This window comes from Podarcis erhardii (genome assembly GCF_964252035.2).
Source record: "Podarcis erhardii genome assembly, chromosome: 11".
Classification (NCBI taxonomy): Eukaryota; Metazoa; Chordata; class Lepidosauria; order Squamata; family Lacertidae; genus Podarcis; species Podarcis erhardii.
The window spans coordinates 32,846,415-32,863,782 of NC_138501.1; positions in this window are offsets into that span (position 1 = coordinate 32,846,415).

Here is a 17,368-nt window from a genome sequence, read left to right on the forward strand (position 1 = left end):
ACCCCACGGAGCTTGAATGCATGCTGGCTCTGATCTTTCACAAACTGTCTCCCCGCTTGCCCACTCTCCTCCCTGAGAGACTAAATTGGCTGCTCGTTCTCCGGGCTGTATGAAATCCAAAGCAACAACAGGAATACGATGTCTTGAAAGCTGCTCTACTTTTTGTGTTCCAAAAGAATATATGAAATGGCTGATGTGTTTTGAAGCGGAATCTTAGCTGCTAAATATTTCAGCACAACTTTCTGAACATGAGAAACAGAAAATGTCATAATCACAGGATGTAGCTCCACACAGTAGCGTGCCATTTAAGACAAGAGTGCCTATAAGTTCATATACTTTTGCTAGAGAAAGACGTTTAAGAGATACATGTCCTTTCTACACATGGCGCTGTGGTCTAAACCACCAAAACTCTTGGGCTTCCTGATCAGAAGGTCGGCGGTTCAAATCCGTGCAAGGGGTGAGCTCCTGTCACTCTGTCCCAGCTCTCGCCAACCTAGCAGTTTGAAAGCACGAGCAGATAAATAGGTACTGCTAAACTTCAACTTTTTCCATATGTTTTTTCCTTCAACTTTTTCCATATGTTTTTTCCCCTATATCTCTATCTTTGTTGACCTTCTCTGTGGTGGTGGTTAGAGCCTCATTCACCATAGTTTAGCAGTATTTCCAAACAAGGTCACACACACAAACTACTTTTCCTTAAACTAAATTCTGTGATCAAGTTTATATCAGTTAATATATTTTCTCCCATTGCACATTATCATAAAAGGGAAAACAATTTAAAAAACAACAACCTGAAACCTAAACATTTTCTCAATTAGCATGGTGCAGTTGGAATTATTGGCTTGTGAGCTCTCCTATAGGATGTCTGAATTCCACAAGGATGTACCCATATTGCTTGGCATGCTCTGTTCAGTTTTCATTAGGTTCACATTCCATGAGATAACGACATTCATTAAGCCAGAGAAAATAAATAGAGGCAGAACAAGGCATCCTTGCTCCGCAGAGTAGGAGTGAAATTCATGGGATTGTTTCTGTAAAGCTCAGGCCAAACCTACTCAATGACATTTTTAAAAACCTGCTTTTCAAAGGCTCTTCCGCCCTCTTCATTTCATTTGCCAGTGTGACAGCTATTGTCAAGAGAAAGGGGTCCCTCTCTTCCCATCTCTTGCATCATGGTACATAGGGGCACCATTTCAGATTTCAGTGGGAGAGAGGGAGCAGTTCATTAGATCCAAAGGTACAAAGGGATGTCTACATTCCAGGTCAGCCTCAGGTGGGAACAAGGGCAGAGAAGCAACGTATTCACAACATTTCAGAGCATCTTATTTTATACATCACAGAAATTATAGCAATGTCTTCAACACAGAACAAACACATGCTATTGAAGCAATGAGATTTGTTTTAGCCCTCTTTATGTGTATCTGTTATCTGGTGTAGAAATGAGTGCACATGGATTTGGCTTGGTGGTGCCATGACAGCAGGTGCTGTCCAAATCTACCTGCCTGAAATTAACCTACATGTTTAAGCACCTCACCATTGGGGATGAACGAATCTGTTGATTTTGAATTCTCTCTGTTTCTCACCCCCCCCCCAATCTTAAGGGCAGTTGGCCCCATTTCGACATATCTTATTATTATTAAAGGTAAAGGTACCCCTGCCCGTACGGGCCAGTCTTGCCAGACTCTAGGGTTGTGCGCTCATCTCACTATATAGACCGGGAGCCAGCGCTGTCCGCAGACACTTCCGGGTCATGTGGCCAGCGTGACAAGCTGCATCTGGCGAGCCAGCGCAGCACACGGAACGCCGTTCACCTTCCCGCTGGTAAGCGGTCCCTATTTATCTACTTGCACCCGGGGGTGCTTTTGAACTGCTAGATTGGCAGGCGCTGGGACCGAACGATGGGAGCACACCCCGCCATGGGGATTCGAACTGCCGACCATGCGATCGGCAAGTCCTAGGCGCTGGGTTTTACCCACAGCGCCACCCGCCAATTAATAACAGTAATAAAAGTCCATAGGAAAAATTGTATTACATACATAATTTGTGTGCACGTTTGCCTAGTGTAAGCCTTTTTGCAAGCAATTCTCCCCAAATAAAACACACTTGTAGACATTATTTTCACCAATATACACATTATTAGGTTCGAGAACGGCATTGCAAATTCAAAAAAGTGCAAATTCCCCAGGAAAGCTGTGTTGCAGTTTGCATATCATTTCAGGAACTGAATTTGGATGGTCACATTAAAATATGAAACATATTTCTCTGTCTCCCTACCCTCCATGAAATGGGGAAGATAGAAGGCAGCATGCATTACTTCAAAACATGGCGTCAGCCCTGCTGTGTTCTGCTGAGCAGGGAGAGCCCTGGACTTCTGCTACAAAGACCTGATTTGGAGATACCACTGACCACAAGATTTTCAGCATGTATGATTACAGTGGTACCTCAGGTTACAGACGCTTCAGGTTACAGACTCCGCTGACCCAGAAATAGTACCTTGGGTTAAGAACTTTGCTTCAGGATGAGAACAGAAATAGTGCAGCAGCGGTGTGGCAGCAGCAGGAGGCTCCATTAGCTAAAGTGGTGTCTCAGGTTAAGAATGACCTCCAGAATGAATTAAGTTCTTAATCTGAGGTACCACTGTACTTAAGAATAGAGATGCCAATGAAACTGATTCACCCGAGCTCAGAAATGGAAGCTTGCAATGTGGTGGCCCTTGGGAAAACTACAGCAAGAGAGGGAGCCACTTCCCTCCTCTTCCTTTTCTTGGGCAGACTGTTGCTGTCAGTAGGGTCTACGGGAGTCAGAGAGAGGGTTTGGAGAATCAGGGGTTTGGATTTGTCATATCGTGAAGGATTTGAGATATCCTGATGTCATATTCAGAGCTGGCATGAAGCTAAGTTGAACTATTCCATTTTGGGGGGTGGGGCATGGGTCAATCTATTTCTGACATGATCCATGGGGATACTAACCATCACTATTCAGGGTGGAGGAGAATAACCTGCTGCTGTGAGGTCTCTGCATTCAACCTTTAGTCTAATTTAATGTGAATGGGAAGGAGGGATGAAACAGGGGAAAGGGGGGGATGTGGCAGAAAGAGAGGAAAGGGTGTGGTCCAAGCCACCTTTGGCTCTGGTCCCACCCATTTTTTTACTCCAGATGTCACTCCCACTAATATGTGGCCTCCAGCTGATTACTCTCAAGGGAATGTGGCCCTCAACAAGAGTGTTGCTCACTCATGAATTAGGATACGGACCCATTTCATTGTTATTCCCTCAGTTTTTGAGTACAGAAACTGTACTCAAAGTGGCTAGCCAAGGCTGAAGATACATGAGATTACCATCTTGAAGAAGCTAAGCAGGTCTGGATGGAAGACTTTCTGGGAACCCTGTGCGGGCCGCCTTGGCTTCCATGATGGGAGAACAGTGTAAAGAAATGTAAAGAGGGGGAAAATGCAAATAAAGCCAACAGCAAATAATTAAAATACATAATTGGCTATTGAAATAATCAAAAATATTGTGAAAGGATGCATTATTTAATTAAAAGCACATTGGATTAAGTATGTGGAACCAGATCAGAGATATAGGTGCCCATGATGAAGAATAATGCCACAGGGTATAGAACGGCAGAGCAAGGGGTGACAATCTTAGATGGCCTTAAAATTATACAAATTCTCATTGTGGTGACCATGTTGCTGCTGGAGGGGCATGGCTAGCGAGCGGGCAGCCTCCTGCCACCCCTTACATTCAAAAAACACACAGGGAGGGAGGTTTTATCCCTCCCTCCTTGTATCCTGCCCCCCCCTCACCCATTTCTCTGTGTGTAAAGTCTCAAACATTTTTGTGGAGTACATCATGGAAATTTCTATATTCCAGCTTGCTCCTACTTGTAGGGCACAGTTGACTGTCTTTGTGCTTTAATGCAGTTCTCAAGCAGGTTCTCATTTCCCACGGGGGGGGGGGGAAAGAGTGCAGAACATTCCCATTAGCGTGCAAACAAAAATAGTAGTTTGATGAACAAGCTTTCATATCCTCAAAGTACTCATTTAGCCAAGTAGTTATGCTTTTACCCCCACAGCAGAACGGCCATGGACCAAGGTGGGGGGAGAGAATGAATACAGTGCAATGCTGATAAAATGCACGGTACAGTCTCTGGCAAACTGGTCATTAAGTGTTCTGGACTCCATATAGGTATTGCTGAACTGGGATGCTGATTCCCTTCCCAGGAAAACGTACCCCATCCGTCTGTATGAATGGCAGAATAGTGAGCTCTGCTGACTAAGGCAAAGAAAAATGGCAAATATATTATTTTTCAATAACACCAATACTACAGTAATGACAGACCTCACAGAGAACTTTTAAAATGACACCAATAAAGACAAGGCTCAGGGAAGGAGCTGTTAGCCTATGTAGTCCATACAGCTAGGGCAATATCAGTCCCATTACTTCCCAAGGTAAAAGCTGAACTAGAGAGGAAGGTTTGATGTCAGGTTCTAGAACTAGCTATGTGCCCCACTGCTGACACCATGTTGAAAGAAAGTCAGAGTCTGCAGGAGATCAACAATAACTCTCTTAATTTGAGCTGTTGAACAGTCACTCTTGGTTAATAAAGCCACTCTGTAACAGACCTAACAAACTCACAAATGCAGACCTCACTTATAAGGGCCAGTCCAAGACATATTGGTACCTGAGGCGAACCACAAAACACACTCCTCCCTGCCACGCAACCCAGCAAGGACATTTTCCACATTTGTACAGGACCAGCTGTACACTCACCAGCAATGATGCTGAAGAGGAAGAAGATGAAATCTTTGAATTTCTACAGCACCTGGTAGCAATGAGTATAAATAGAGAGGAATATTCCCATATTTACACAGCACCAAGCACTCACCAGTCCCCAGCCATCAAGACCAATGGTCAGGGATGACATGACACTGAAGAGCCAATGTGGTGTAGTGGTCTCCTCTAGGAGACCAAAGTTCAAATCTTCATCCATTTTTTTACTTCAGGCACTCATTTAGGATACCCAATGCCCCTTCTAGAGCAACTGAAACAGAAAAGCAGTTGAGTAACAACCACATGTTGATGACAAATGTCCAGGCCAATTTTAAGACCAACAGCCCCACATGAGAGGCCTGCTCATATCCAGCTATGTAAGCAGGTAGATTAAGTAACTGGGCATCCTCCCAGATGACTCATTTCCACAGCAGTGCATAATGGAAACCCTTCACACAAAAAAATGATAATAAGATTAACCTCTGGAAAGACATGACTCAGTAAACCTCAGCATTTGCTTGAAGGTGTCTGAGAGAAACCAGAAGTCCATACAATGCATAAGTCAAACAAACCACAATTATAGATCAAGAGGCACATCCAGGTGGGTTGTTAAAACTAAACAAAACAAAAACACACCTATTGGCACCGGCTTACTACAGAGGGACTGTTAGGCAGCACATTATCTCTAAACAAGAGATGATGCAATTGCATGGTCAGTTACAGTGATTGCTAGACTCAGCTCCTGTGTAGTTGAGGTGAAAGCAATCTGTAATCAGAGGAGAGCCTCCTAGTTCATCACATTAGTCAGCAGTCCTGATCTGGGAGCTTCTGTGGAGCTGGTAGAGTAGTATTATTTTGCCCAGGTTACCTTGGCTGGTCTCCTTGCAGTTCTATTATCTGGTCTGAGAAAAATGGTGACACACAGAATCTCTGCCTGCAATCCTTGGCTCAAGAACTTCTATCAACTTGGGTCCTTCCACTAATGACAGCCCCAAAGGTAGCATAAACCTTAGGCACTCCCTGACACCTTATTCTCCACTTCAGATTTGCCACAATGATCAACGAGGTGTTCCTGAGCATGTATGTGAGAAGTGCTTCATAGACAGATTCTCCAGGAAAGCAGGGAAAGGTAACAGTGGAGAAAGCAAAGCCCTTTGCAGTCTTGGTTACCAATTTAGCCTGGCATCTGGTGTGCAAATGTGGTCTGGGTCCCACTTGATCTCCTTAATGCAGCATAATCCTCAATTATCTCTCTTGACACCTAACAAGCACACACACATCCTTCCAAAGCATCTCTGCAGTCTTGCCCTCTTAATCCCCTTATTCCGGGCTGTTTGCTGAGCTTCTGTGAATGACTCACAGATGTGGCGTCTCTCAGTACCGCTATCTTCGTCATGTAATCATAACAATCACTCTCCCATTGTGAGTAAGGCCTGGAAATAGCATAATCCCCACCCATTTGACTTTCAATAAAATCCACACATGCTTTTAATCTGTGGTATTATTTGTCATCAGGAAATTAAATGCTGCATTAATTCTAATCTCCAGTGCAATTGAAAAGACCATCACAGACAGTCTTAATGTGTTCTGTGGCTTCAACTGAAGACAGAAGTGTGGCATTTGGTCCCTGGAGAAAGTGGATGGATCCTGGCCCATTGGAGGGTGTGTGTGTGCTTTATATTTCAGTGCTAAAAGCTACATGAATATGCCACATCACATGAGGTGACAGGACACACTTAGGTTTTAATGTAAACAGTGTTGCTTTCTCCTCTGTTCTTCTAGTATTTATCGGCCTGTCAATTCTGCTTGCTAATAAGCTATGTGTGACAGGAAATTTTGCCCAGCAACAGAAGCTTGTTTAATATTCAGGTTCCCAATGTTGTACCTGTTGTCACCATAGCATCCTCAGCCACCTTCTTTGGTGCCTGCAAAGACCTCCTGGCCCTCCCTATATATTTTTAAAGAGGTGGGGTTGCTGATGTTTGTTGTTGTTTGGTTGTGGGAAGTGTTGCCTCCTTTTTTGTCTGTGCTCCATCCGTTTGATGTATGTGTAGATCCTCAGCATCACTATTTTGCTTTTCTTTTGTGAAATGAATGTTTCCTCGTGCTTTCTGGAAGTTTCTTAGATTTTCAAATGTGCCCCCTCTGCTGGCCCAAAAAGATTGAGGACCTCTGGTGGAACCAAATATACCGTATCAACTTAAATACTCATGAAGCTAAACCCCCCAAAAAAACCCTATTTATGCTACACCTGCATGAAGAAAGGGCAGAACTGTTTTGCCTGGTATATAGTAAGCTTGCTACATGTATGTTATATTTGGCATTTATATGGTGCTTTTGTAGTGCTCAAAGTGTTTTCATATGCTTGAGTCTGTGGTGTTTAAACCAAGAGAACCTGACAAAACCAGGATTTAAACAATGGTTTGAAGCCAGTTTGCAAATCTCAAAAGGTAATAGAACAATAAATGTTTTGCCTGTACCTCTGAAACACAAGCCATGCTGTGGACGTATTATTAGCATAAACTGCACTTTGGTGTTATGTCTGAACTAACTGCACTTTGGTGTTATGTCTGAACTAACTCAGTATCTGTGACTGTAATCCTTACACAGTCCTATAAGATAGATCAATTTGAACTCTCCTCCATCTGGTGTTTGGGGATAATGAGGCTGAGTGCTAGAGGTTTGGCATCTGTCTGTCTCGGGAGACATTTGAAGAGTGCAGTTTCAGGGGTGAAGTCAACATGTTGGAGAGTTATAGCACCTGCTGTGACTGTAGAGACTGATACGTGAAATACATGTTGCAGGTGGGGCAGGTGAAGGGATATAGTTTTGCTGCTACAGGCGCACCTTGGCATTTTCTCTCTCTGCACTCCTCCCGGCGGTCATTCCTCCTCTGGTCACTTCTGTGGATACACAACCTGCAAGGGATTTCCGTATGATGGGGTTAATGTTGCCAGCCGTCATGTCACATTTGCAGAGGTGGTCTGCCCAAAGGCCTGGTGCCTGAAGTCAGCTTCCTATAGAGCACGTCCTTGAGGATCCTGCCATCTTCTATTCTGTGTACATGACCAAGCCAGAGTAGACATCGCTGAGACATCACATGTGAACATGCTGGGAATGTGGGCTTGGAAGAGCACATCTTCGTTTGAGACTCTGTCCTGCCATGTGATGCCCAGAGTCTTTCTGATGCGGCTCACATGGAAGGCATTGAGGCACCATTCCTGACGGATGTAAATTGTCCACAACTCACTTCTGTAAAGCAGCGTGCTCAACATGTAAGACCTTGTGTTTGGTTGTTAGCATCACATTCTCCTAAACCCTTTCGGTATCTGAATAAGTGTGCATGCACACGAAAGCTCATACCAATAACAAACTTAGTTGGTCTCTATGGTGCTACTGGAAGGATTTTTATTATTATTATTTTATTCCTTTCAGAGAGGTGAACCATTGCCATAGCTGTCTTGCCAATATAATGGTACCTTGGTTTACGAGCTTAATCCATTCCAGAAGTCTGTTCTTAAAACAAAGCGTTCTTAAACCAAGGCGTGGTTTCAAATAGCAGTGGGGGACTCAATTCACAATGGAACACACTCAACAGGAAGCAAAACATGTTCTGCTTCCAAGGCAAAGTTCACAAACCAAAATGCCTACTTCTGGGTTTGCAGCATTCTTAATCCAAGTTGTTCATAAACTAAGCTGTTCTTAAAACAAGATACCACTGTATGTTTATCCAGCTCAGCATCAATGGAACAGTTGCTGGTTATGGTGGAGCCCAGATAGACAAAATTATCTACCACTTCAAGCATGTGTTCACCAATACTGATACACGGAGTGTTGACGATGCCCTGACCCAAGATGTTGGTCTTTGTCAGCCTGATGGTGAGGCCGAACTTCATGCAGGCTTGGGTGGGCAAATTGGTTGATGAATCTCTGTAGAGCTTCCTCAAAGTGTCAAGGCTGCATCATCTGCAAAAAAGATTAATTGGATAAGGACCCACCACACTTCTGAATTGGCATGGAGACGTTGAACAGACTCCCTTCGCTCCTTGAATACAAACCACCTTCAGCTGAACTGAAGGCATAGGAGAGCAACAGACATATTGTAATTATAGACTTGTTATAATTTATATTATACCAAAAGTCTGGAATGTATTGCTGATTCTCTGACCCCACCCCCCTTTTGGTTCTGCTTTGATAGCTCATACTTGTATTCTGAGATGATTTTGTTTATGCTTGATTTTGCATTAAAATAAATAAAATAAAATAAAATAAAATAAATGAAGGGAAAGAAAATGTCTAGCAGTTCTTTAGAAAGAAGGACATTTTACTGAGAGGCAGAGGCTTAATCCCAGAGATATCTTTTTGGTTTACCCAAGGGTTTCCGCTCATCTTGAAATAAAAATTTAATTGAGGCAATTACGCATTGTGCAAAAAGTATTTCCTTTTGCTGCTTATGAACTTGCTGCTATTTACTTCTAAGGAAAAGAGACATGTCTCTGCTTATATTCCACTAACTGGAGAAGCCACAGCTTCCCACTGCAAGGGCCTTATTTTCCTTAATCAGAATCACATGCTATATGTTGCAATTTTGTATTTGCTATATAGCTTTCTTACTCAACACTTCATTTTGCTGCATAAGCATTCAGCTGCTTGCTGAAATGACAGCTAGTGAATGAAAAAGGATGGTTTAAGCAGGATTCTGTCAAAGGCAGAGCCATAACAGAAAGGAAAAATTGCAAGGGGAAATCAGGATTGAAATTTCAGAAAAAAACAAGATTCACCACAGTCAGGGAAGGGTAATGCATGCCAAAACTTTAGCATGTGCGCAGTTTGTGTCTATGGTATATGGAACTATTGTAGTTTGCTCTTAGCCTCTGACCACATAGACCATATATGAAATTCAAGTCTATTTATTTCATATACGTCAGTGAGACTGCTTCATAACTGAATAGACAACACTGAAATTAACATGGCTTACATTCATGTTGGCATATGTAGGGTTACAGGTCGGCGGTTCGAATCCCCATGACGGGGTGAGCTCCCGTTGCTTGGTCCCAGCTCCTGCCAACCTAGCAGTTTGAAAGCACGTCAAAGTGCAAGTAGATAAATAGGTACCGCTCTGGCAGGAAGGTAAACGGCGTTTCCGTGTGCTGCTCTGGTTTGCCAGAAGTGGCTTAGTCATGCTGGCCACATGACCTGGAAGCTGTACGCCGGCTCCCTTGGCCAATCAAGTGAGATGAACTTCACAACCCCAGAGTCGGCCACGACTGGACCTAATGGTCAGGGGTCCCTTTACCTTTACCTGGAGATGGCGCGGTTTAAACCTGGGATCTTCTGTATGCAAAGCAGATGTTCAAGCTGTAGTTGAGTGAGCATCTTGTAAAGGTCTTGGGCTAGAATTCAGAGTGCTAATAACTTCTCATGGAATGGCTCCTGGGGAACAGTATCAAGTCCTCCACTCATTGTGTTTCCGAGCACAATTCAAAGTGTTGGTGCTGACCTTTAAAGCCCTAAATGGCCTCGGTCCAGTATATCTGAAGGAGCGTCTCCTCCCCCATCGTTCTGCCCGGACACTGAGGTCCAGCTCCGAGGGCCTTCTGGCGGTTCCCTCACTGCGAGAGGCCAAGTTGCAGAGAACCAGGCAGAGGGCCTTCTCGGTGGTGGCGCCCACCCTGTGGAATGCCCTCCCATCGGATGTCAAGGCGATGGACAACTACCTGACATTCAGAAGACATCTGAAGGCAGCCCTGTTCAGGGAAGTTTTTAATATGTGACATTTTAGTGTATTTTTTATCTCTGTTGGAAGCCGCCCAGAGTGGCTGGGGAAACCCAGCCAGATGGGCGGGGTACAAATAATAAATTATTATTATTATTATTATTTAAAATGAGATCAAGGTTTAGTAGTCCAAGCGAACGATGAGGACTGGCAGTTCAGCTCCTTGGAGCTACAATATAAAATTGTCTTGGCTTGGGGCACAGCTGTAGAACTTTGGGGAGACCTGGCCTGCTGCCACTCTGGTGAGGTTGTTGCAATGTGAATGTGCATGAGATTTCTTATGAGCAGTGGCGTTGCCTAATTGGAGAAAGATGTCCACATAGTTTGTCTCAAATCAACCATATCACTATAAAGTCACTTTAAAAATAGAATTCAGATTTTGTACAGCCTGAAGAAATGCTTTCTTGGCGTGCATAGCTGTAATTTTCATCTGGTGCCTCATTTCTTTGGAGCCTTTCCGTGGGGCGTTGCTATTGTTTCTTGGTTGGTTTCAGGGGAAATAAGTAAAGCTCCTTCTGATTGGTATGCCTTTGGATTTGTACTGGATCAGCGAGCTGTTTCAGTCCAGCTGGCGACAATGATGACTGAACGATACCGGCTAGTTATAAAGTTACTTTCTACATGAAAGGTCCCTGCTCACCCCAAGTATACAAGCATCCGAGAAATCAGGATTCCAGGAATAATGTCCCAATCCATCTCAGCTTGCTCCAGATACTCATCTACATATTTGAAAGGAGCCAAACGAGGTCCATGAATTTCACTTCTGAGGGCTCTCTCGTCCAAAATTAATTTGCTTTGGCTCATAAAACCAAGGCTGATGTAATATTTACTCAGATTTAAAACAACTTTAAACAATCTGCAGTGAGCTAGTTATAAGAAAGATAAGATGTGCAGAGTTTGTAAACATGAGCTATGCATTTTCACATCATGTTTGCACTCAAGAATCTCCTGTTCACTTATCAAGAGAAAAAATCAGAATTGTTTGGTCATGTATACTAAGCTATGAAAACAATAGCAGTGTTATAAGATAACATACTTGCTCCAAATCTTTCATGGTATCTCTAAGTCTGCATGTTTTATATTAAACCAGATCAAGCAGAGCTTTCAGGAAATGTCTGTACCAGTTAGCCTACCAACTCTGTGCTTCAGACAATTTGCCCAGTAGTTAGGAATTTGCATTCCTAAAACACTAGGATCAGAAATAACCTGGAAATTCCCCTGGGTTTACATCTGGGTGCACCGCTGGACAAACTTTAGTTTGTCACAATGGCCAGGAATGCCTTTTAAATCAGCTCCATACAATCCATAAGATGCCTAATTAGATTAAAGAATTGGCCATATTATCCCTTCATACATATCTTCTCAGGTTGATTCCTATATCAGCTCTATGTGAGGCTTCTTTTAAAGATTGTCCAGAAGGCAGAAACGGCACAGAATACCACTGCAGGTGATACAGGAGGCCTCAGGACAGTATGGGAAAGAGACTGAGGGATCATCATTGCAGTTAATAAATGGCAATCGATTTGGCACAAACTGTCCCTACGAACAATCTCTGCTCGTTTGCATGAAGCTTCTCTTAAAATTATATTTCGCTGGCACTGGGCTCCATCATGTCTAGCTAAAATAAACACTACCATCTCTCTCCTATGCTGGAAAGGCTGCAGATCTTCATGCATGGTGGAGTTGCATGTTGGTATACTCCTTTTGGGAAAAGGTCTTCCGCATGATTTCCAAAACTATGCAGCAATCCCTTCCCCTCAGTTCAGCTCTTGCTTTGTTATCCTTAGACTCAAATTTAAACAATAACCTAAAATGCAGAGATTTGGTATTTTTTTCTATTATCAGCAGCCTGATTAACAATAGCCCAATACTGGAAACAAGCTATAGAAATCCCCATTGAAATCTGGGTAAATAATATGTGGAATGTGACTCTATTGGAACGCCTTACTTGCCATAGAAGGGCAATTAAAGGCACTTCAAAGATAGACACTTTTGGCAAAACTTGGCTTCCATTCTTTTCCTTTACATATGAGACAGAAGATACTTTTATTCCACCCACAGCACAAAAATCTCTGTGGAGAGGATACTTGAATGGCTAATGTATAAATAAACGTATTGCTTGTGTACTGTGTACTGCATATGAAACTTAATAAGAACGTGCCACTGGACAAGTTACTGTAGTTATATGTTGTTTTTGTGTTAACATGAAAACCAATAAAAATTATTTGGATTAAAAAAAAAAGAATACAACTGCTTGAACAAGCAGGTTGATGTGCCCCTGGGAGTAACGCTAGACAAGTGTGAATCATTTCCTGTTCTCCTCACAAAAATGTTCTGTCCTCCTTTGCTTTGGAAATTCTAACCAATGGTAATTTGACGACCCCATGACTGGGATGTTCACAAGTATCACATGAGTACAGGATAATGGGGCTTCACTCCTGCCCCTCCTGCCTGGCCTTGCAGCATGCTACACTGCTAATAAAAACTCTAGATAGTCAGTGGAATTTGGGCCCTTGGAGAGAATGGGCCACTGTCACACCAGCATCAGTCTGCTCTCATCCAGCCCCCAATTGCCTATCTCCCTACAGCCACTCCAGGGATGGCACTGCCTGTCATCTTCCTCCTTGTCAGTGACATTATCGCCCATGTAGAACTTAGCAGGGAGGAGGGTGTGGACAAAACTAGGATTAGTTGGCTCCATTTATCATTGGGCTCCCTGCTTTTCACCTCTCCAGTCCCAATGTAAACCAGCCAACACCTCACATAGGTTTTCATGCATGCAGCCCACTGGCAGCTGCTTGTGTGCAGGCAGACACACTAATGCGTTGATGTCTAGATGCTGCACCAAGCAAGCATGTCTGACCTCAGAGTCAGGGCCAGGAGCATGGTTCCATTCTCCAGGACTTGCCCCCTGCCTTAACGTAAGCAACGCACAAAGGAGACTCTAGCCACAATTGTGCTCAGACGTCACATTTCACGGCTTGCTTGCTGTGCAAAATTTAACCCAAGTGCACATGCTCAGAGACTGAAATTCCTCTTCTTGGATCTACTGCCAGGAAAGAGGAAGCTGGGTTAAAATAAAAAACTAAAATAAAATAAAATAAGCTAAGCTAAATAGCTGTTCCTTTTACTGATTCATCATATATTAATTTGGTTACTTTATCGTCACACCATTTTCAAGGGAATTTAAAGTCCCTTCCCTCATATACATCAGCAGGAATACTTTTCTGATATTCCATTAAAATATTTCACACAACATGAAAAAGCACTTTGAGAGGCCCCAGGAGCAGACAAGACTCCAGCTTTACACCATCAGCTGCAATGGAAGTACATGAAAGCAGTAGACTGAGCTCAGAATAAAAATACATGCTCACTTTTTCAGCCACCTTTTGGAACTGCTGACCCTGTAACTAAGAAACTCTTACCCAGCGAAAGCCCTAGAAAATAAGAATGGACATAACAAAATGAAGGCTTAAAACCTTTAACATGACTTCTGAATATAATGAATGAGAGGCTCACAGCACAGATCTATAAATAATCAAAAGAGGCAATAAATGCTTTCGCTTGTCCTGAAGCCGAGGTGGTTTTTTTCTGTTTAAGAGAAGAGGGATTTTTGGCAGGTCATTTGCCTCTTGTGATTTCATAGGGGGAAAGTGGTGCTTTAAGAAGCCCTAGAATGTGCTGGCAGTGGCTGTATATAACTAGTTATAGGGTCCTAGCTAACTGTGGTAAACATGCATTTTGAACTCTACGTATGAAAAGGGCAGGGAAGCTGCATGGGGGTGATTTCGAATAGCGAAATGTCACGTAGAGACAGGGGTTTCCTGTGCTTCTTCTCATCTCAAAACTTCATATTCCCAGGGCTCTGTTACAAACACTTGTGATTAGTGTGTAGTAGTTGCCCCATAGTTTTATTGCCACAAACCCCATCTGATGATATGGCAGATTGAGTTAAAACAAAGTTTTGTAGAAATGTCTAACTGGATTCTGGTAATACCCTAAGACATTTGCCATTGTTAATTATAGAAGTTTAACATGTTCCAAGTCTCTCCTGCATTTCCTGTACACCGTGATCATTCAGCCTTTTCCCACCTTTATTGCTTTTCTTTGTTCTGGGGCCATTAAAGTGAGAAGTCTATGAAGGCTAGGGTATAAGCCGCCAAGACAAATAGAGCTTTTATACTGAAAAAATAGCAGGAGAAACTGCAAGTGTAAATCAGGCTCCAGTACTTTAATGGACTTGTTGTAGCTTGTCCTCATATATTAATCAAAGAGATCTGTCAGGGCTTGAGGAACAAAACAAAACAAAAACAAAAAACAAGTGTAGGAAACCCAAAACAAGTCCAAAGTAACTTACCCATCTTCAATTTATAATTTTGCCTCTGGAAATTATCTGTTTGGAATCATGATTTGTCATACAAATAGAGAGTTGATTGAAGAATTATGGCTTGATGATTAGGAAATTATGTATTTATGTTAAAATGATCTCCCTTGCTCTTGCACTCTGAGTCCTGAGCCAATGTTTTGGTGATCAGGGAATAAATGGGTTATGAAACTATCAACTTACATCCATGTACTAGGATTCCAGGGTCCAAAACTTCGAAACCTCTAGAACCATCCTCTAGGAAGGCAAGGAGAGCTTGTGAGTCTATGGCAAAATTAAGAAGCAATAGCATGCCAGGTTTTGTTATTACAAAATGTACCTCACTATCCCCTCCCCTATGCAATTCCTTCATGCATGTGGGAGGAGGTTGGAAACTGTAATTTGTGGTTTGTAACAAACCACTGTCTCCTGTGCTTCCAAATATAGAGAACTATGGTTTGTGTAAACCAGTCTGCTAACAAACCACAATTAGATATTTCCTTTTTGTTGGTTCTGAATATACTGCCGGCAGCATATTTGGCATATAGGAAAAGGAGAGGGGAATCCCTCTCACCATACTAATATGAATTTTATAAAACTTCCTCTTTTAGTCAAGTGTCTATATTTTTAAAAAAACAAAGCTACAAAGTGAGAGATTGTGCTTATTTCATAGTCATTTATCACATGGTTGACATAATCAAGGAAGCTGAATGGTGGAAGATTCAGGACACACAAAAGAAAGCATTTCTCCACACAGCACATGGTTAGACTATGGGAATTAGACCCGCAAGGGACAATGATGTGCATCAACTTGGATCAGACAAATTGCTGCAGGATATGACTATCAACAGCTACTAGTCATGATGGCTATACCTTGCCTCCATAGTTGGACGCAGTATGCTTCTGAATACCAGTTGCTGGAAAGCTCTAGTGCTCAGGTCCTGCCTGCAAGTTTTCCAATGGGCATCTGGTTCACCACCGGAAGAATAAGATGCTGGACTAGACTGCCATGATCCAGATGGATTTCTCTTATGTTCGTTTTTATACATTTTCGGCTGAAGAATCGCACTGCAAAATTCAGAGAAATGTGAATTTTGAAGGGTGGCTGTATTTCGAGTTGCTTATTATTTTGGAAAGTGCAGATCAAGTGAGTTCGCCTTTAAAATGTGAACAGACTCAAATTTGTCCCTGATCCCTAAAAACGACCTGTGCAAACTACTTTCTAACAAGCGCTAAAGAATGTGCTTGCACTTGCATTTTTTGCATTGCTAGTTCATACTGAATAATAATAGTTGGAGGTGATAAAAACAGCACCTTTTGATCAAATGAAACAGACCAGTCATGTTTGTAGACATGATTCAAAATGAGAGGAGGCGTTAGTAAAGCAGAGAGGGAGGCAGAAAGGTTGTTCCAGATGGCAGCGGTGGCAGCAGGAGAAGACTGTCCCTCTGACAGTGAGAAGATTGTGTTGTTAAAGAGGATGGTACTGAAATGAGCAGAAGGAATGCAGGAATGGGGGTGCAGAGAGAATGGGACCATGTGATTCAGGCTGGAAGAGATCCAGAAAAGGAGAGAGAGAGAGAGAGAGAGAGAGAGAGAGAATATGCCCTGGCTGTTTTCATGGGATGCAGATAGTGTGTGTGTGTGTGCGCGCGCGCGCGCGTAGTAGGAGAGTCACAAAGATGCTAATTCAGAGTGAAAAGCAAGCTTTAAAAGTGAATCCGGACAGTTCTCAAAGAAGCATTAACTCCCAGGTCTGACAGAGAGCCATTGTAGGAAATTGAGTCAACGTGAACTGGAGCAGGTTTTTTATAAACAGCAAAGGAGAAGTGTGTCAAATTACACACGGCATGTGTTTCAGATCAGTGGAGAAAGGGAACAGTTATGGGACAAGACATTGACATCAGCGGGGGGGAAAGGGGGAGGTGTTCAACGCGGAAGAACTTTTAGAGTCCCTTTGACACCTGTTTCCTTGACCAGCTGCCTGGAAAAACATATTTTAGGTCACACACACAAACACACACACTCAGCCTCCACTAAGACGAAGAAGGAAGTCTATATACTTTCCCAAGGGAAATCACTAACTGGCAAAGTATCTGTCAATAGCATAGTTTAGCACTGTATTAGACTAGAAAAATGCCAGCATTGTGTACTCACAGGGAAAGATTTTTTTTAAAAAAGGTATAAAAGATTATCCTCTTACCCAAATGGAATTACCAATGAACATTTTCCAGTGGCAATGAAGTGAGCTTCTGAGAAATGAAAGAGTATATTGAAAGTGTAATCTTTTATTTCCTTTTATATACATCTGCTGCTCGTTTGTTTGTTTATTCTTTAGCGGTCCAAGCGAAAGGCTTCTGTTTCATGTAATGTAAAAAGTAACAGGAAGCAGTAAGAGTACTGGGGGTTTTGATGTATTGGTTTTGAATTCCTAAACAAAATTTCTGTTGGAGTAAT